This window comes from Bubalus kerabau, chromosome 5, assembly GCF_029407905.1.
Source record: "Bubalus kerabau isolate K-KA32 ecotype Philippines breed swamp buffalo chromosome 5, PCC_UOA_SB_1v2, whole genome shotgun sequence".
NCBI classification, from domain to species: Eukaryota; Metazoa; Chordata; class Mammalia; order Artiodactyla; family Bovidae; genus Bubalus; species Bubalus kerabau.
The window spans coordinates 48,504,628-48,525,384 of record NC_073628.1 but is presented as its reverse complement, the minus strand read 5'-3'; the positions used below and the strand labels follow the sequence as shown (position 1 = coordinate 48,525,384).

General features: G+C 40.8%; 1 long non-coding RNA gene across 1 annotated transcript in view; it reads left to right on the top strand.

Moving 5' to 3' along the window:
- The first annotated feature begins 324 nt into the window (after positions 1 to 324).
- Positions 325 to 20,757, top strand: part of LOC129652717 (uncharacterized) — an 83,170-nt gene continuing 62,737 nt past the window's right edge. The window contains exon 1 of the long non-coding RNA XR_008714707.1: positions 325 to 1,004. This is a non-coding gene — a long non-coding RNA (uncharacterized LOC129652717). The remainder of the gene's footprint in view (positions 1,005 to 20,757) is intronic.

The window sequence follows — 20,757 nt, the reverse complement described above, 5'->3', positions numbered from 1 at the left end:
TGAAACTCCAGTACTTTGGCCACCTCATGCGAAGAGTTGACTCATTGGAAAAGACCCTGATGCCAGGAGGGATCAAGGACAGGAGGAGAAGGGGACAACAGAGGATGAGATGGCTGGATGGCATCACTGACTCGATGGATGTGAGTCTGGGTGAACTCTGGGAGTTAGTGATGGTCTGGCATGCTGCGATTCATGGGGTCGCAAAGAGTCTGACATGACTGAGTGACTAAACTGAACTAAACTGAATTTTACTGGATACTATTTACTGGAAACTATTTCTTGGTGTTGGAGAAAACTCTTGAGAAACGCTTGGACTGCAAAGAGACCCAACCAGTCCATCCTAAAGGAAATCAGTCCTGACTGTTCATTGGAAGGACTGATGTCAAAGCTGAAACTCCAATACTTTGGCCACCTGATGTGAAGAACTGAGTCATTGGAAAAGACCCTAATTCTGGGAAAGATTGAAGGTGGGAGGAGAAGGGGACGACAGAGGATGAGATGCTTGTATGGCATCACTGACTCAATGGATATGTGTTTGAGTAAGCTCCAGGAGTTGGTGATGGACAGGGAGGCCTGGCGTGCTGCAGTCCATGGGGTCGCAGAGAGTCAGACATGATTGAGCAACTGAACAGCAACAATGCAATAAAATTACTGGAGCACAGAAAGGTTTAGAAGGATGAGAGAGAGAGGCAAGTGCCATGAGAAATTCCTTGGTTAACTGTTCTTTTCTGCTGCTTGAACTTCTAGGCTTTGGAATGGTGTGGACACCATTGACCAAACAGTTAGTGAGTGCCTTTCCAATAGTCTGCTCAGGTGTTGAGAAAGGGGGTGGGCCTCCTGATTAACTTACTTTTTTCCAAAGACACAGGTGCAGGTAGGGAGTTCTTGTTTCATCCTTGAGAAGGAAATGGTGTTGGAAGACACCTCTAAGTCTCTCTACCCTCATGGACTTCCTCCTCTCTACCAAGGAAGAATATTTACTGGTTAATGAAATTGGATCAGAGGTAAAGCCTATCCTGGCTTTTTCAATCTTGCTCTTTTTATCTGGGTCCTATTTGTATTCAAATCAATGGAGTTCATTTTCACTATTCCTGCTCACTATAAGTAGCCATCCACACCCACTGTCTGCCTTGCACCAGACACAGACAGCAGTGGGGAAGCTGCCCTTGGGAACAGCTGCTCTGCCTTGGAGCCATGCAGCGAAGGAGGAAGGGGCTCCTTGGTCTCCTTTATTAGGAAACCTCCTCTTTAGGTTATGAGGCTGATACCCTGTTTAGTGCTGGTTTCTAGTCGTCCATATTTCCTATCCTTTTGCACCTTATATTGGAGTTTAAACTGCTTAGTAATCACACCATTCCACCACTTTCATCACCTACTTATTTAATCAATTGAAATGAGTTCAGAGAGGGGGTGGAAAATGGGATGGTGATCTTCCTGATGCTGTTCCCTTCTAGGCATGGATAAATCATTCTTTCCCCCTTTTAAAAAAGAAAGAAAGGAAGAAAGGATTAGGATAAGTGTCATTCCCTAACAAGAACCAGTTTAAAATGATTGTGTTTGGATGTGACATATAAACATAAACTTAAGTTCCCATCTAACTCCATAGTTCTAAAATATTGATACTACTGATAAAATCCAAACTATCCACTGAATGCAATAAACCTAATATAATTTGTGTAGACCAGAGACAGGGCAGGAATTAATTTTAAAATGTTCAAAAGCTGCCTATTTATCTTTTTATGTACTAATCAATAGAGACATTTTATGCAATCCTATTCTCTAAAAATAAAGTCATGTTCATAGAGTGATGCCAGAGAGCAAATTGATCAAAGACTAACAACAAAAAGAATTGATAAATATAAATGCACCTTGTTAGGGTGTCTGGGTGAGTGTCATGAGAGTTGTAGTAGATCCAATTTAATTAGCAGTTTAATTCTCTCTTAGAATGGTGCAAATAGTAAAGGAAATTTGCAAATTAGGGCAGTTGGAAAGATATAGCACCTACTAAGAAAAATAGATACATTGCTTAGAAAAAGAAGTAGGAAAATGCCTGCTGAACAAATAAAAGAGAGCATAGCCTTGCCAGCTTCTTAACTTTCAGCCTGTATCACAGTGAAAGAATAAATTTTTGTTGTTTTGAGCCAATGGTTTGTGATACTTTGTTGTGGCAACCTAGTTAGAGCAGAGAAGCACTGCTTTAGAGTCAGAGGACCTAAACTCGACTCAATCAGTTTGTCACTAATTAGCTTTGAGCCACTGAGCTAATATTTTTGGGGTGCCTTTTTCAATCTATGAAATGGGCATAAGAAAAACCACAAGCTGCGGTATTTTAAATGAATAATTTTGGGTTTAGTATTTATAATTTTTTTAAACCCTTTTCATTTGTCATTATTGTTGTAGTTGTTGCTGTTAAGTGAAACTATACGGGTGGAACTTCTACCCAAGGGACAATCCTAAAAGAAAGCTGGTATCCTATCGGGAAAAATGTCATAGTTAACACGTCAGCCTGCCTACTTCTATGAGCTTTTGGCTGAATTTGGATTCTCCTCCTACTCTTTTGTCTATAAAATATAATTAGACTATTCTATAGGGATGAATATTACCCTTAGTGAACCTCCCTCTGGTCGTGGATCCCACCCTCTTTTTAGGCTGTCACCACCTCCCCACTGTGCTGGGATCATAGAGATGCCTTCTCTCTCCTCACTCACAGGGAATTCATTCTACAACATCAATTGAAACCGCAGCACAGCGCTGACCTTCCCGGGCTGGAATAGAGCCAACATCATTAACAGGCCAGTCTTTGTAGCTAACGGCTGCTCGTTTTCTCCTGTCAAGTTTCCAGTTCTTAGGGAGAGAGCTAGGGAAGATGAGGCAGAGCAGGCTTTTAGAAAGCGCTGGACAGATGGGTCCTCTGACTGTCTGGAGCCTAGGTAGGATCAATAGCAACTTGTCACACACATGCGCATACAAAGCTCAGTGTAATGAGTAGTGACTGATACAATTTTATTTGTACTTCTGCAAAATGTTTCTGGTCAGAGGTCAGTGTCTGTGGGCAAACTCTTGCCTCTGGTATTTACTAGTAGAGGTTGCTGGACAACTCACTGGAGTGGGATTTTTGAACCCTGAAAATACACAGACTGTCATTTCTTCCCACCACTGCCCACCTCATATGTACATTCACACAAAAACACCAAAACATATTTATCAGAAAATTTTTACATTTAGAAAGAAGAGGTTGAGAGCATCAAGTCTAGAGTCAGCCAGATCTGGGCGTCCTACGCACGGGCTGGATGACTGCTCAAAACCCCGATTCTCTAATCGACATAAAAAGGAAGCATTTTTCTAGTCTATCTTATTTCTGATTATATGTTTTTGGCTGTGCTGGTTCTTCATTGCCACCTGGGCTTTCTCTAGTTGTGGCGAGTTGGGGGCACTCTCTAGTTAGGACGTGCAGGCATCTCATTGGGGTCGCTTGTCCTGACGCTGATCATGGATTCTAGGGTGCATGGGCTTCAGTAGTTGTGGTGAGCTAGCTTAAATGCACCATACGATGTGGACTCTTTCTGGACCAGGGATTGAATCCATGTCCCCTGCACGAGCAAGCAGATTCTCAACCACTGGACCACCAGGGAAGTCCTATATGTAAAGGAAATTAGCAGCCTCAAACTCCTAGGCTTGTGTTGGTTTTGTTACAAATTTAGCTCCTCCTTTAGATTGACTCATTAAGAAGATAGTCTATATTTTATTTCTACATCTTCAGCCTCTAGCATAGTACTTGGCACATATGACACATTTCACACTTGCTGAGTAAAGGCTGCTGCTGCTGCTAAGTCGCTTCAGTCATGTCTGACTCTGTGCTACCCCATAGATGGCAGCCCACCAGGCTTTCCTGTCCCTGGGATTCTCCAGGCAAGAACACTGGAGTTGGATACCATTTCCATCTCCAATGCATGAAAAGGAAAAGGGCAAGTGAAGTCGGTCAGTCATGGCCAACTCTTCACGACCCCATGGACTGCAGCCCACCAGGCTCCTCCGTCCATGGGATTTTCCAGGCAAGAGTACTGGAGTGGGGTGCCATTGCCTTCTCCTAGTAAAGGCTAGATGATGCTTAAGTCAGGTTTGCTTCTTGTACAGTGTGTTGTTGTTGTTGTTGTTTTTTTTCCAAGTCACTTTACTTCTCTCTAACTCTGTTTCCCTAATGTGAGAACTATAATAGATAATGTATAAAATAATTTCTTAGGTCTTTTTCACTATTAATATTCACAGTGTCACTGTTTGTTCATTGTAGGGGGAAAGGAGATGCGTTTCCATACAAGAGTTTCCTTATCTGGATTTAAGTTCATAGCCATTGGACTCTTCCCCCAGTGCTTGCTCATATGTGTGTGTGTGCGTGTGTGTGTGTGTGTGTGTGTGTGTGTGCGGGTTTAGTCATGTCAGATTCTTTATGATGCCATGGACTATAGCCTGCCAAGTTCCTCTGTTCATGGAATTTTGCAAGCAAGAATACTGGAGTGAGTGGCTATTTCCTTTTCTAGGGGAGCTTCCCAACCCAGGAATTGAAGCTGTGTCTCCGGCATCTCCTGTATTGACAGGTGGATTCTTCACCATTGCACCAGCATTCCTGGTGCCTTTTCATGGTGGGGGCAAGGAGATACTGTTTCCCTGGGAGAGTCTCCTCCTTTGGATTTAACTTCTAGCCATTGCACTTTTTCCCCAGTGTTTGCTCATTTGTATCCAATGGTGAATACTCAACTGAATAAAATGGAATCTAGCAGAACATGCAGTATTTAGAGGAACCTCAGATCTTTGAGTGTCTTGCTTCAGTCTGAGTTAAGAATGAGGAATGCAACATCACTCACCACTTTGTCATGATCTACATAGGTGCTATCTTTTGATAGTTTTCACCCTTTTTTTTGTGGAATAATCACATTTCCTTGCCTTTTGGGGAGAAATAAGAACGAGCCAAAATGATACCGCTTTAGGCAAAACATATGCTTTGCATTTATCATGCTTTTCAGTGATATCTATATTGTCTCCATTGATAGTTTGTTTTAAGCTATTCCTGGTTACGTGCATTTCTTCTTTTAATTAAATATATCATCAGCAGAGCACTTTAGACTACTTCCTTCCTCCTATCCTAGGCTAGAGGAATTAGGAAATAGCAATTCTGGTATTTTCTTCTTTTCACACATTGGAAATCGGTCAAATTTAACTTTATGTATGAAAAGCAAAATGAGTAAAAGTGTATATTTTTCTGACTGGCTAACAAAGATGCAATCTTGCACTTTGAGGATTCAGAGAGAAGGCTCTGTGGTGTCATGAGGTGTCGTACATACAGGAAGTACAGGTGGCAGCTGGTTGTTGTAGAGGTAGCGAATGTGCAAATTCACTAATTAGAGACATGCAAATTTCAAAGGCATATTCTGTTATACCCTGGAGCCACGATGAAGCAGTCAACATAAGGAGGGCACTAGGACGCCGACGTTGGGGATCTTGGAGCCGAGATGTAGTTGGTTACACTTATTGGTACACCTTACAGCAACAGCTGCTGACTTTAGAAGTAGAGAAGTGGTATACAGGGAAAATTTCAATTGTGAAGACCTTTAACCTGATAGACCTTTAACCTGGGTGACCTTTTTGTAAACCATTTGATATCACAGAGTCCCATGTATTCCTAAACCCTGTCCTGTCTTTGATTCAGTCTTGGATAGTACAAGGTGCAGAATGTTCTGATCATATGAAATGAAAGGATTTTATTTCTGAACAAGTCACTAACTATGAGGAAAAAGATACTAAACTAGCGTTAGAAACATAAACAAATTTAAATAAATGCTTGATTGTTTTTGTACATGTTTTGGTTTTGCCTGATGACCTGTAGATTTTTTCCTGCACAGAATGAATTGACTTTTAATTAAATCAAAGTAATTGGCTGATCATTTTTAACATCAAGCTCCCTAAATGTTTGTCTTCCAGTGCTGAAGTCCTAGCATAAAGTTGTTGATTATCAGACTGTACATGTCAGCTGTTCGCAGTTTCAAGTTTACAGATTTCATGGAGATTTTTAAGTTAACGATAAGCAATCTATAAATAGCCCAGAAATCTAGGAAACAGTGCTTGTTAAAATGCATTTCTACCTTTTTCTAAAGGGAAGGTTTATGACTTCTAATGTATTATTATATGGGATCAATCCCAGCCACCAAATTTAAGAATGTTATTGCAGCTTTATCACTAAGATAGTTCAGGCAGCCTTGATTAAGTGTGTCAGCCCATTTCTCCTCAATCCCTTCATTTGCATTCATTAATGCAGGATCCGGGGGAGCTCACATTGCACAGAATATTTCATAAGTATAGACGTCAGACTCACTCTTCACATAGCCCTTAATGCTTTAACTCATAGCTTCCTGATATTTGGAAATCTCAGGTCCTTGCTACCATGATTGGATTCTGCAGGAACATTCTCTTTACCCTAGAGGGCAGGCTGTGGGATGGCCTTACCTATCCAACAGACACTCGAGAGTTGAATAAAGACCTGACATTTTCCTGGGCTAGGAAAATAATGTTTCCTCTCCTAGGCATTTTTCTCTTTCCTGTTTCTTTTTCTTCTTGCTTCCACAGCACTCAACTCCAGAAGTTTTCTTTCTTTCTTTGGTTTTTAACATAGGTTGACACTAACATGAAATAGGTAAAGGAATACGTCAAGGCTGTATATTGTCACCCTGCTTATTTAACTTATATACAGAGTACATCGTGAGAAATGCTGGACTGGAAGAAGCACAAGCTGGAATCAAGACTGCAGGGAGAAATATCAATAACCTCAGATATGCAGATGACACCACACTTATGGCAGAAAGTGAAGAGGAACTAAAAAGCCTCTTGATAAAAGTGAAAGAGGAGAGTGGAAAATGTTGGCTTAAAGCTCAACATTCAGAAAACTAAGATCATGGCATCTGGTCCCATCGCTTCATGGGAAATAGATGGGGAAACAGTGTCAGACTTTATTTTTTGGGCCTCCAAAATCACTGCAGATGGTGATTGCAGCCATGAAATTAAAAGACACTTACTTTTTGAAAAGAAAGTTATGACCAACCTAGATAGCATATTGAAAAGCAGAGACATTCCTTTGCCAACAAAGGTCTATCTAGTCAAGGCTATGGTTTTTCCAATAGTCATGTATGGATGTGATGGTTGGACTCTGAAGAAAGCTGAGTGCCAAAGAATTGATGCTTTTGAACTGTGGTGTTGGAGAAGACTCTTGAGAGTCCCTTGGACTGCAAGGAGATCCAACCAGTCTATTCTAAAGGGGATCAGTCCTGGGTGTTCTTTGGAAGGACTGATGCTAAAGCTGAAACTCCAGTACTTTGGCCACCTCATGCGAAGAGTTGACTCATTGGAAAAGACTCTGATGCTGGGAGGGATTGGGGGCAGGAGGAAAAGGGGACGACAGAGGATGAGATGGCTGGATGGCATCACTGTTTCGATGGACATGAGTTTGAGTGAACTCTGGGAGTTGGTGATGGACAGGGAGGCCTGGTGTGCTGGAATTCATGGGGTTGCGAAGAGTCAGACACGACTGAGCAACCGAACTGAACTGAAATGAACCTGAATCTAGAGCCTTAAAGGCAGTTTTGCATTGTTGTTCTGGCTTCACTATCCCCTGGTTCTACGATGTTGACTTCCTATTTTATATTGTCAAACCTCTGTTTCCTTATCTGTAAAATGAAGGCAGTGATCCACCCGTTGTTTTCTTACAGGGTTAATAGGGAAAAAAAATGAGATGACAATGAAAACTCTCTATGAAAATTTAAGTTTCTAATAATATAAGTGGGTTCTATTTAATTTAAAAGAGTTAATAAAGTTGTTCATTCAGGTAGAGAAAACTACTTCAGATCCTTTATTTTTATTAGTAAAATAACTCTTTGACCTAATAGGAAACTTGGTTTTCCATGTACCCCTGTGTATTAAATAAATAGAAATGCTGACTCAGGGATAAGAGCGTGGGTCTGAGGTTCAATGTTAGTATTTTGACAGCTATGAAAGGAAATGCTTTCGGTTTATTGATGACAATTTTGTGTATTTTTTTATATTATAAAGAAATATCACCTTATGAATATATATATATTTGAAGCTAGTTTTTGTGGAGTTCAGGAGAGGTTAACTCTATGGCTTTTGCTCCTGAAAAACATTTTTTGAAAATTATCTATATTGAGAGTTGGGAAAACATTGCAGGTCTAGTTTTATTCCATCTCACAAGGTACTACACTGCTGTCTTCTACTTCTTTTTTTTATTTGGAGCATAATTGATTTACAATGTTGTGTTAATTTCAGGTGTACAGCAGTCTCTCTCTCTCTCTCTCTCTCTCTCTCTCTATATATATATATATATATATATACACACACACACTCTTTTTTTCATTTTTTCCCATGCAGGCCATTATGGATTATTGAGTAGACTTGCCTGCACTATACAATAGGTTCTTATTTGTTGCTTATTTTACATGTAGTAGTGTGTATATGTCAGTCTCAGTCCCTCAGTCCCAATTTATCCACTCTTATCCCCTAGTAACCATAAGTGTGTTTTCTACATCTATGACTCTACTTCTGTTTTGCCAATAAGTTCATTTGTACCTTTGTTTTTTTTTAGATTCCACATATACATGAGATCATATTATATTTGTCTTTCTGTGTCTGACTTACTTCACTCAGTATGACGATCTCTAGGTGTGTCTATATTGCTGCAAATGGCACTGTGGCCATTTTTATGGCTGAGCAATATTCCATGGCGTATATGTACTACTTCTTCTTTATCTAGTCCTCTGTTGCTTGCTCTTTAGCTTGTTTCCATGTCTTGGCTATTGAGAATAGTGCTCCAAGGAACATTGGGGTACCTGTATATTTTTTAATTTTCTCTGAGTATATGCCCAAGTGGAAATACTGGCTTGCATAGTAGCTCTATTTATAGTTGTTTTAAAGAAATTTCATACTGTTTCCAGTGGCTGTATCAGGTTACATTCCCACCCACAGTGCAAGAGGGTTCCCTTTTCTCCACAGTCTCCTCAGAATCTGTTTGTATATTTATGATGATGGCCATTCTGATCACTGTGAGGTGATACTCCATTGTAGTTTGGATTTACATATCTGTAATAATTGCAGCACTTTTCCTGTTTCTTTTGGTCATCTCTACGTCTTCTTTGGAGGAATGTCTATTTAGATCTTCACCCATTTTTTTGACTGAGTTATTTTTTTGGTACTGAGTTGCAAGATCTCCTTGTATATCTAGGAGATTAGTCCCCTGTCAGCTGTGTCATTTCTAAACCACACTGTCTTCTGAGAGAGGCTGCCCTGTGGCAGAAGGAGAGTGTTTGCAACAACTGTGAGTGGGGGACCCTGACAGCTCCCTTAGTGAAGGTTCAGATCCCAGTTTCCAACCCACCAGTCAGAAAAGTGCGTTGACTACTTAGTGCCCATTTGGCAGTTTTTAGGTGCCTGCCCCAAGGATTTATAAAACCAAAGACCATTTCTTTCTGGATAATATACTTGTATGTGTGTTATACAAAGATAAAAATCTTGAAATAAAATATACTTATTAGGTATAAGGAGGTAATAATCCAATGGTTATTACCTCTTTGTAATATAATCTCAACCATTTTTTTTTAATAAAACAGAGACACCTAAACCTCATTAATTCAGGGGCTGTAATATATTGTTTGCAATTATTGGCCTGAATCATTCTGACATTTACCCTGGCGTTATATATGAAGAACAGACACAATGAAATAATAGAAAAAATACTTGCCTCTCAGTTTCCTGATACAGATCTGCCCTTCAGTTCCTAATATAGATTTCCTGAAACCCTAAACCTGTATCTAAATCTATTCTATTTCTTAACAGTGATATAATTTTTAAAGAGACATTTTTTTTCTCTCTTCACTTTTTATTTCCATCTTTAAAAACTCATAAGAAACTGATGGAAGTCGGGTATATCGATAAAATAACACGAGAACATCTGGCTTATGGCAGCCTGTTGATAGAAGCAGAGGAGCAGTGTGGTGTAGTAATGGAAACAGAGTAGTACTTGGGATTTGGAGAGATCTGACTTCCAATGCTGGCTTTGCTGATTTCTATGTGCGTGACCTTAGGCGAGTTTATTCATCTGTCTGTAATCCATCTGTAAATGCATATTTGTTTGAATAAAATAACATAGACGAAAATGGTGCATAATGCCTGACATATGGTAGATAGTGCATAAAAAAAATATGTCTGTTGTGTCAACCAGGCTGCTTGCATGTCCTCACCTACAGTTTATAATAAAATCCCAGCACACGCTGGTGCAGAAAAATAATACAACACTTACAATGTAATATAATTTACAGGAAAATTTAATTACCCGGAATAGAAAGCAAATAGTAATTTTTTTTTGGACTGATAAAACTTCACCCTATGTTAGATGAAGTCTGGGAACAGAGTCTTTGAACTTTACCCAGGACGCAGGATTATGTTCCTGGATCTTACGGGTTATAATTTTCACCTGCCTTGGACTTAGAACTTGAATTTAACTGAAATAGGATCCTGGCCCAAAATGTATACGATTATTTCAGTCAGATTCGAGTTCAGAGTCTCCAGAATCTTAGTTTCATCCTCCCAAGTTGGTTGTAAGTTATGGACTCAGAGGATCACAGAAAGTCAATGGCAATTTGACCACAATAAATCTAAACCTGATTGTAGCATCATTGTCATGACAATCCCAAAACGATGACTCCATTTTGGAGACACCTGTAAAACATCTATTATAATGACATGAACACATGAAATGTCTTGGGTAGTCTGTTGTTATATCATGCCAAACTTTTCTCCAAGAACTTTAAGGGAGATTATTTCTCCCCATTTAATTTTCACCCCAACTCTTCACTTTTACATTCTTATAATACATTTTTTAGGTTAAATTTTGAACTTCTCTATTAACAATATATTCAACATTTGCCAATAAATACAAACTATCTTACACATAGTATAGAATATCATTTCAAAATATCCTCAGAAATGTTCAGCAAGTCCAAGTTTACTCTCCAAAAGCATTTAATATTTCATAATATTTTCATTCCATGTTTAAATATACTAATCTGCTAGTAGTTCCATTGTTCAGTTAATCACTCTGGTCTAATCAATCAGTTTATAGTTTATCTGAGTCACTTTTGGCCTAACTGAAGGGCAAAATCCCTTTTCTACAGTATGTCTCACAGGTCTGTGTGTTTAGGGAGTACATACAATATCCCTGTCTTTGAACTAAATCCTGAGGATTCAAAATGGATAAAAGTTTCCTGTCATCGAGGTGCCCCCAGCTTTCCACCAGCTATGCAGTTTAAACACGCAGTGCGTATATGTCAGTGCTGCTCTCTCGGTTTGTCCCACGCTCTCCTTCCCCTCTGTGTCCACAGTCCGTGCCCTAAGTCTGTGTCTCTACTCCTTCCCTGTTAACAGTTCTTTCTTTAACGGACAGTCTAGATTCTAGAGGCAGACTAAAGGATATCATATCCTAAATGCAGTAAATTGTTTATTGCTGTTACTATTTAATTGACATTCTCCATTTTGAAATACACATTGTATACTGTTCTTTTGAGTACTTTAGATAAATGGGGGATGGCATTTAAATTTTATAAACTATAACCCACTTGAATAAGTATAATTAAATTAAGTTAAGCATGTATATATATATATATATATAATTTAGGTGGTGGTGGTGGTAGTGGTTGTTCAGTCGCTGTCATGTCACATTCTTTGTTACACCATGAACTGAAGCACACCAGGATTTCCCATCCTTCACTACCTCCCGGTGTTTGCTCAAACTCATGTCCATTGAGACAATGATGCTATCCAACCGTCTCATCCTCTGTCATCCCCTTCTCCTCCTGCCCTCAATCTTTCCCAGCATCAGGATCTTTTCTAGTAAGTCGGCTCTTTGCATCAGGTAGCCAAAGTATTGGATCAGCTTCAGCTTCAACATCAGTACTTCCAATAAATATTCAGGGTGATTTCCTTTAGTATTGACCAGTTTAATCTCCTTGCTGTCCCAGGGACTCTTAAGAGTGTTCTCCAGCACAACTTGAAACCATCAATTCTTCAGTGGAGAGCCTTCTTTATGGTCCAACTCTCATATCCGTACTGACTAGGAAACCCATAGCTTTGGCTATATGGACCTTTGTCGGCAAAGTGATGCCTCAGCTTTTTAATACACTCTCTAGGTTTGTCAGGAGAAGGCAATGGCACCCCACTCCAGTACTCTGGCCTGGAAAATCCCATGGATGGAGGAGCCTGGTAGGCTGCAGTCCATGGGGTTGCTAGGAGTTGGATACGACTGAGCAACTTCACTTTCACTTTTCACTTTCATGCATTAGAGAAGGAAATGGCAACCCACTCCAGTGTTCTTGCCTGGAGAATCCCAGGGACGGGGGAGCCTGGTGGGCTGCCGTCTATGGGTCGCACAGAGTCGGACAGGACTGAAGCAACTTAGCAGCAGCAGCAGCAGGTTTGTCATAGCTTTTCTTCTTCCAAGGAGCAAGTGTCTTTTAATTTCATGACTGCAGTCACCATCCACAGTGAGTTTGGAGCCCAAGAAAATAAAGTCAGCCACTGTTACCATTTTTTTCCCCATTTATTTGCCATGAAGTGATGGGATTGGATGCCATGATCTTAGTTTTATGAATGTTGAGCTTTAAGACAACTTTTTCACTCTCCTCTTTCACTTTCATCAAGAGGCTCTTTAGCTCCTCTTCACTTTCTGCCATAAGGGTGGTGTCATCTGCATATCTGAGGTTATTGATATTTCTCCCAGAAATCTTGATTCCAGCTTGTGTTTCATCCAGCCCAGCATTTCTTATGATGTACTCTGCATATAAGTTAAATAAGCAGGGTGACAATATACTGCCTTGATGTACTCCCTTCCAAGTTTGGAACCAGTCTGTTGTTCCATGCCTGGTTCTAATTGTTGCTTCTTGACCTACATACAGGTTTCTCAGGAAGCAGATAAGGTCTTCTGGTATTCCCATCTCTTTAACAATTTTCCACAGTTTGTTGTAATCTACACAGTCAAAGGCTTTCATGTAGTCGATGAACCCAAAGTAGATGTTTTTCTGGAATTCTCGTGCCTTTTTAATGATCCAGTGTATGCTGGCAATTTGACCTATGCTTCCTCTGCCTTTTCTAAATCCAGCTTGTACATTGGAAGTTCTCAGTTCATGTACTATTGAAGCATAGCTTGAAGGGCTTTGAACATTGCCTTGCTGGTATGTGCAATGAGCATACTTGTCTGGTAGTTCGGGCACTCTTTGGCATTGCCTTTCTTTGGAATTGGAATGAAAACTGACCTTTTCCGGTCCTGTGGCCACTGCTGAGTTTTGATAAAGACATTAATGTAATATATTTCTAGATGAAGCACTCTAATACTTTCCATTACATTGCATTTTAATCTATTCTGTTGTTAGTAATAGCCAGAAGAATCCTTGTCACAACCCACTAATTTAACTTAATGATATGATAATGGGCTGAGGTCTACAGTTGGGCCACGCTGAGGTATATTTGCAATATGGCCAACTAATTAAGAAACTGCACAAAGTGGCAAGTCACACAAATACATGTAAAGACGCCAAAAAAGGCTAGGGGGGTTCTGAAAAGCAGGTTCGTTGCCAGCAGTGGAGTGTAGTCCTTTTTTTACACTATGTATTGTTTAGCATTTGTTGGTTCTTAAGAAATGTGTGTTAAATGAATGCAGCTGGGTGAAGGTCTTACAAATAACTGCCAAGCACTCCATTTCTTCTTTGAGTTACGACAAAGAAGACAAGGCACGAGGCCTGGGCCACCGCCCTTGCCTGCTCATGGCAAGGTGATGATACCCCTTCTATGAACTGCGGATTCTTCCCCAGTACAAGGATGGCAGCAGCTTTGACCAACCTCCTGGATCTGGCTTGGATGAGGAAATATGCTTTTAGCATATTTCTTTACAGGGCTTTCCTGATAGCTCAGCTGGTAAAGAATCTGCCTGCAATGCAAGAGACCCTGGTTCAATTCCTGGGCTGGGAAGATCCACTGGAGAAGAGAGAGGTTACCCACTCCAGTACTCTGGCCTTCAGAATTCCATGGACTGGATAGTCCATGGGGTCCGCAGAGTTGGACACAACTGAGCAGCTTTCACTTCACTTTTATACCTTTGTATATTACTGACAGTTTGACCAGAGGCAAGTTCCCTTTCTCTCTGGACTTTCTCCTTCTTTAAAGATAAGCATGGTGTCACTTAATTCATTTCAACTCCAAAGATTGTCTAATTGGATTTCTGGCACACAGTGGGTTCACATATTGAAATGATATATATTTGTTAGAAATACATTCAATTCCACTTTCCCATCAAATGAGACTGTTAAATTGTGAACATATTTTTTGCTTTCCTGCTTCATAAAATATGAGCACTCTAATCCCAGATGGCACATCCTCCAGAAACATATGGACAAGACAATTTATAAGGAGTGCTCTTTCAGGAGCTGGTTTCACTTAGCCAAGGAGGCTGTGTGATTTTGCCAAGACCTTTCAAGCAACTCATTGAGGAGGGTGAGCAGGTCTTAGTCATGTAGCCAAGGGATTGAAAAAAGTCTAACACAAAGCCCGTTTTGGAAAAGGTCTGGGTTTTCACAGTTTAGGGAAGGAGTGGCATAGATTGAGGTGGGAAATTTCTCTCTACAGCACAGGGAGCAAAGACATTGTAGTGAATATAAAGCATGACACTGTTGTTTTCTTTTGTTTGTTACCTATGACAAAATAGACTATGCAGGTCATTCCAGTCCAGGCTTAGCTCATTTGCAAAGAATAAAAATGACCGGATGTTTACTTCTCACCTATTACACACCATTGTCTAAATGCTTGCGTTAATCTTTGTGTATTAAGAATGTTATATTCAGGATGTGCATCTGGTCCCAACACTTCATGGGAAATAGATGGGGAAACAGTGGAAACAGTGTCAGACTTTATTTTTCTGGGCTCCAAAATCACTTCAGATGGTGACTGCAGTCATGAAATTAAAAGACGCTTACTTGTTGGAAGAAAAGTTATGACCAACCTAGATAGCATATTCAAAAGCAGAGACATTACTTTGCCAACAAAGGTCCGTCTAGTCAAGGCTATGGTTTTTCCAGGGGTCATGTATGGATGTGAGAGTTGGACTGTGAAGAAGGCTGAGCGCCGAAGAACTGATGCTTTTGAACTGTGGTGTTGGAGAAGACCCTTGAGAGTCCCTTGAACTGCAAGGAGATCCAACCAGTCCACTCTGAAGGAGATCAGCCCTGGGATTTCCTTGGAAGGAATGATGCTAAGACTGAAACTCCAGTACTTTGGCCACCTCATGCGAAGAGTTGACTCATTGGAAAAGACTCTGATGTGGGAGGGATTTGGGACAGGAGGAAAAGGGGACAACAGAGGATGAGATGGCTGGATGGCATCACTGTCTGGATGGACATGAGTCTGAGTGAACTCCAGGAGTTTGTGATGGACAGGGAGGCCTGGCGTGCTGCGATTCATGGAGTCACAAAGAGTCAGACACGACGGAGCGACTGAACTGAACTGATTCAGGATGCGCAGTGGTATCGAAGTGAAACTACTTCTCAGGCTGGGCTGTGTGTGTGCTAAGTCACTTCAGTCATGTGCGACTGTGACCCTATGGGCTGTAGCCTGCCAGGCTCCTCTGTCCATGGGATTCTCCAGGCAAGAATTCTGGAGTGGGTTGCCGTGCCCTCCTCCAGCGATCTTCCTGACCCAGGGACTGAACCTGTGTCTCATGTCTCCTGCATTGGCAAGTGGGGTTTTTATCACTAGGGCCACCTGGGAAGCCCACTTTTCAGGCTGATGAGAGTCAGATGATGAGAAACTCTATGTACTATGCTAAGGGTTCGTATTTTCACTTGACACTGGGCAGGGCATAGGAGGTGTGTGTTTTCACTTCCAAACATACAGTTTACAGAGTTAAGAGCTGGGTCCCCCCTGGCTGTGTCACAAGAGGTAAGAAAGTTTCAAAGCAGAACTGCTGTTGGTGCTTTTAGGAGCACAGCCCCTCAGCACCAGAAGCAAGAAGGGCTGAGCTACGCATGAACAAGCCTGCTCTCTATATAAGCGATCCATAATGAACAGAGTTGGGGAGGGTTCCGGTTTTACTTTGCCCTGTGCACACCAATGTAACCCCTGTGAACAGAGTCCAGTAATGGAGCCAGGACATCTATCCTGATGTGTCTGGCTCTGGCACCTACGGTCTTTTCGTCGCACTGTGCTGCCTTTCCCGGTGAGCATTCTCTGCAGTGTCTGATACATACCGAACCATCCATAAGTGATGCTTGCATGAACAGGCATTGGATTGTTTCCATGAAAATTTCAATGGACTATTTCAGTACACCCCTCCACCACCACCTGCTCCCACTGCACATGTGCTCCCAGCACTTTCCCCTGACATTCCCTTTGCTTTTAGGTCACTGGCAGCTGGAACAGTTATTTATAATCCTTTATGTTGCCTTTTAGACTGATGGTCAGGCCAGAGTCCCAGACCCTTTGCTCCATGGCAGATCAAACAGTCTGCTGAGGTGTTTTTCCAGGTCCCTGTAATCCGATGACTAGTATTTGTAGGAGATCTAAATAATGTTTGCACGGTTTAGCAAGATGGGATCCGAAGCTTAAAATATGTAGTGAAACTTTTAGGGGCTTACAGATACATCACAGCTTTTATTTACTTTCTGTTGTTAACAGAAGTTTAAGTCCACACAGTCGGAAAAACATCACAGAGGCAAACAGACTGGGAGAGTTACTTTGTACTTATTTTATTTTTAGCACTGGGCAAAAAGCATCATTACGTTATTGTTTAATCCTTATAATCATAAGATGTAGGCATCATTAGTCCCACGTTTCTGATGATAAAGCAAATACCAAGGTTAGATAACTTGCCCACAGTCTTGCCCCTAAAAAGAGTAGATCTGAAAGCCTCCAAAATCCTGTACGGCACAGGTTTAAAACCCAGCAGTTGAAAGAGCCCTGCTTATTCTTCTGTAAATTTCTACCATCTGCCTAGAAGCTGGAGCATCACCTAGCCCGAACACTGTCTTATTATCAGCAAATAAATGTCAGAGTAAAGACCATGAAAATCATCTGTTACCTTCGCCTTCAAGAAGTGCATCCACTTCCACCTGACAGTGATGCTGGGAAACAAATAGATTAGCGAGGCTGGAGTCATCGGGGGTACGCAACCTTATGTTTCTGAACATTTAACTTATTAAAATTCACAAAGAGAGACCTTATGGTGCCATCATTTTACCCAACTAACATCTTCAGTAGGGCTCAAGGGCTGTGGCTTTTTACAGCCACCCTAGCAGCGGTGAACATATGGTTTTACTTCTCTCTCAAGCCTCAGGGCATCTGACGGTGCCTTTCATGGATAATGGATAAAGGCTACCACACCAGTAGGTAACTTCTGTTCCGTCAGTATTGCCTTCGTGCCAAGAATGCTGAATGAATTCCAGGCGCTTTTGAGCTGACCTAGGTCTATTCTGTCAGCAGTAACCTCCTCAGGAGCAGCAGGGGTCGTGTTTCCTGTTTACCTGCGTTTTGGAGTTTCTCTGTTTGCCTGAGCTCCTTAGAACAGAAGCCTGTGGAACACTGATAAGCCACAGGTTGTAGCTCCCCCAATTTTCCAGCTGTTGCTTTGATTGTGTTAGTTTGTTCTTTTGCTACTTCCCCTACTGCATTTGGGTGAGAAAGTGTTTTGTTGTAATAGTCTCCAAGAATTACTGCAAGTGCATTTTGAGAATATGTCCAAAGAAAGCAAGAGAAGAGAAAATGTTTTTGCACGTTATTTCCCAGGTTCCCTGTGGCATCTAAGCTACAAATGGCTTCACTGTTTGTCAGTGTGGTGTCTTCCTAGCAATTAAGTGCAATTCCATCTAATGTGTGTTCCACTGTCAATTGTTCAGAAGGTCAACATCCCCTTTCTGCATTCTCCCAAGAATGCTTAATATTCTGAGAAATAGTGCAGTGAATTTACCAAAGGCCTGGAAATACCCTAGGCTCAGCAATGGATTTTTCACTTACTTTGAAGAGGAAACGTGGGCAGTTTCTACGCTTTCAGGATTTACTATAGTATAGTGAATGCAAAGAGGGCAGGCTTTGGAGCCAAATCAAACTGGGTCCAAATTTAAACTCTTGTAGTATTCTGGGTTGGGTTTCCCTGGTGGCTTAGCTGGTAAAGAATCCGCCTGTAATGTGGGATACCTGGGTTTGATCCCTGGGTCAGGAAGATCCTCATCAGCAAGTTGCTTAATTTTCTGATCATTGGTACTTTCACTTCCCCTCTTATGTTTTGGTATGTTTTACACATATTCATGCATATTACCATGATTTAAATACTTGTTATACCATCCGCGATTGATTTCCTTAGTCCAGTTTCACAAATTGATGTTTAAATTCTATTCTGAACTTTTACCTTTTCTCATCAGCTTCAAAACAAATACTAGTCAAAGGCATCGTCTTGTTGATCTCTCTGCTTTTACTTGTGCATTCCTTACAGTTTATTCTTCACAAAATTTATCTCCATTATCACTCTATGGCCAAGTCAAGTAGTCAAAGTCACTCAGTCTTGTCCGACTCTTGCGACCCCATGGACTGCAGCCCGAAAGGTTCCTCTGTCCCTGGGATTCTCCAGGCAAGAATACTGGAGTGGGTTGCCGTTTCCTTCTCCACTCTATGGCCAAAGTAAACTTCAATTTTTTTTTTTTTAAATCATCTAATTCTTTAGCTAGAAGTCTTTCTTGGTTCAGATTAATATTACATATTCCTTGAGGTTGCTATTAAGACTCTAAATTATCTAGGCCCTTCTCTAGCTTTCTTTCCTGACCCCTTTCTACTTTTTCCCAGGACTACTCTGTTCCAAGCAAGCTAGCCATTTTGATGCTTCTTGCACTCACTGAATTCACTCCCATCTCAGGGCATTTTCCTCTGCTGTTCCATCAAACTGGAATTCCTTTCCCCAAGATGTCTATGTTAGATCTTTGATATGAATAAGGGGTCAGAGACCCCTCCTACGTTTATCATGTTAAAATAAAATGTATCCCTATCCTGACTTTCTATCCTATAACTCAGGTGGTAGTCCTTCATTTGATCACCACTTTGTTGGTGGTGTTCAGTCACTAAGTCGTATCCTACTCTTTGTGACCCCATGGACTGTAGCACACCAGGCTCCTCTGTTCTCCACAATTTGTTAGCTCAAATTCATGTCCATTGAGTTAATGTGAGTCAAAGATGCTATTTAACCACCCCACCCTCTGCCACCCCCTTCTTCTTCTGCCCTCAATCTTTCCCAGCATGGGGGTCTTTTCCAATAAGTCAGTTCTTCGCATCAGGTGGCCAAAGTATTGGAGCTTCAACTTCATCAAAAGTTCTTCCAATGAATATTCAGAGTTGATTCCCTTAGGGTTGACTGGTTTGATCTCCTTGCTGGTCAAGGGATTCTCAAGAGTCTTCTCCAGAACCACAGCTTGAAAACATTAGTTCTTTGACACTCAGCCTTATTTATGGACCAACTCTCACATCTGCACATGACTGCTGGAAAAAACATAGCTTTGACTATTGAGACCTTTGTCAGCAAGGTAATGTCTCTATTTTTTAATAAGCTGTCTCATTTTGCCATAGCTTTCCTTCCAAAGAGCAAGTATTTTCTCCCTTGCAGTGTTGCCATAAGGATTAGAGTTAAAATATAAGGGGACCAATTCAATGGACATGAACTTGGGCAAACACCAGGAGATGGTGAGGGACAGGGAAGCCTGGTGTGCTGCAGGCCATGCGGTTGCAAAGAGTCAGACACAACTTAGTGACTGAACAATAATAACAGCATAAGGGAGCTAATTATGACTGGCATAAGTTTCACATAAAGTATTGCTGTTACTACTAAAATGTGAACTAACTAAACTTTTAAAGACTGATCTTATTGGCAAGTAGTATGTTTTGAAACTACATAGAATGCAGTGAATCTAGATAATAGAATGGAGTGCATGGAGGTTTTTGAGTACTCACATTTTGACTCAGACACATTAGCCCTCGTGCGATTATTGAAGAAAATGCATTTTATTATATTTTAGATTTATATAACACATTAAAATTTTTGGACATGCACAAAAATGTAACATTCTTAGAATTGTCTGTAGCTTATTATTATTTATTAGTTTTGAAATCTAAAGAAATGCCAAGAGCACTAGCTGAGATTTGGGCGTAACTCACAGTGGCTCTAGCTGCCACTGTCTATATATGTGTGAATTTAGTTATGTGATTATCTGACTGTGACTTTGTCAGTATTATTTACACTGGTAGAAACACATTCAGATTAATATTAGCTGAAGTTTTTATCTATAATCGTTGTTTAATGTATCTCCCAATTGTCACACAAGAATTTCATATTGCAAATGATTATTTTGTGTGTATACTAAGTTTTGTAAGACAAACATATGCCAGTGGAATCCTCTCTTAGTTACTTTTTAAATCCATTTCCTGCATATTGACTTGTCTTTATTACTGCACTTTTAGTTTGAAAGATTTTATGACGTGCCTCTTGACATGAGTCCCCTCCTGGACTTTTGGAACCTAATCAGTCCAAGGGTCCTTTTCCTTGACAAACAGTGCAGAAAGGTTTACAAGACATAGAATGATATGGACTGTTCTTTCAGGCTTTAGTCCATTTGCTTTGGTCACAGTGGC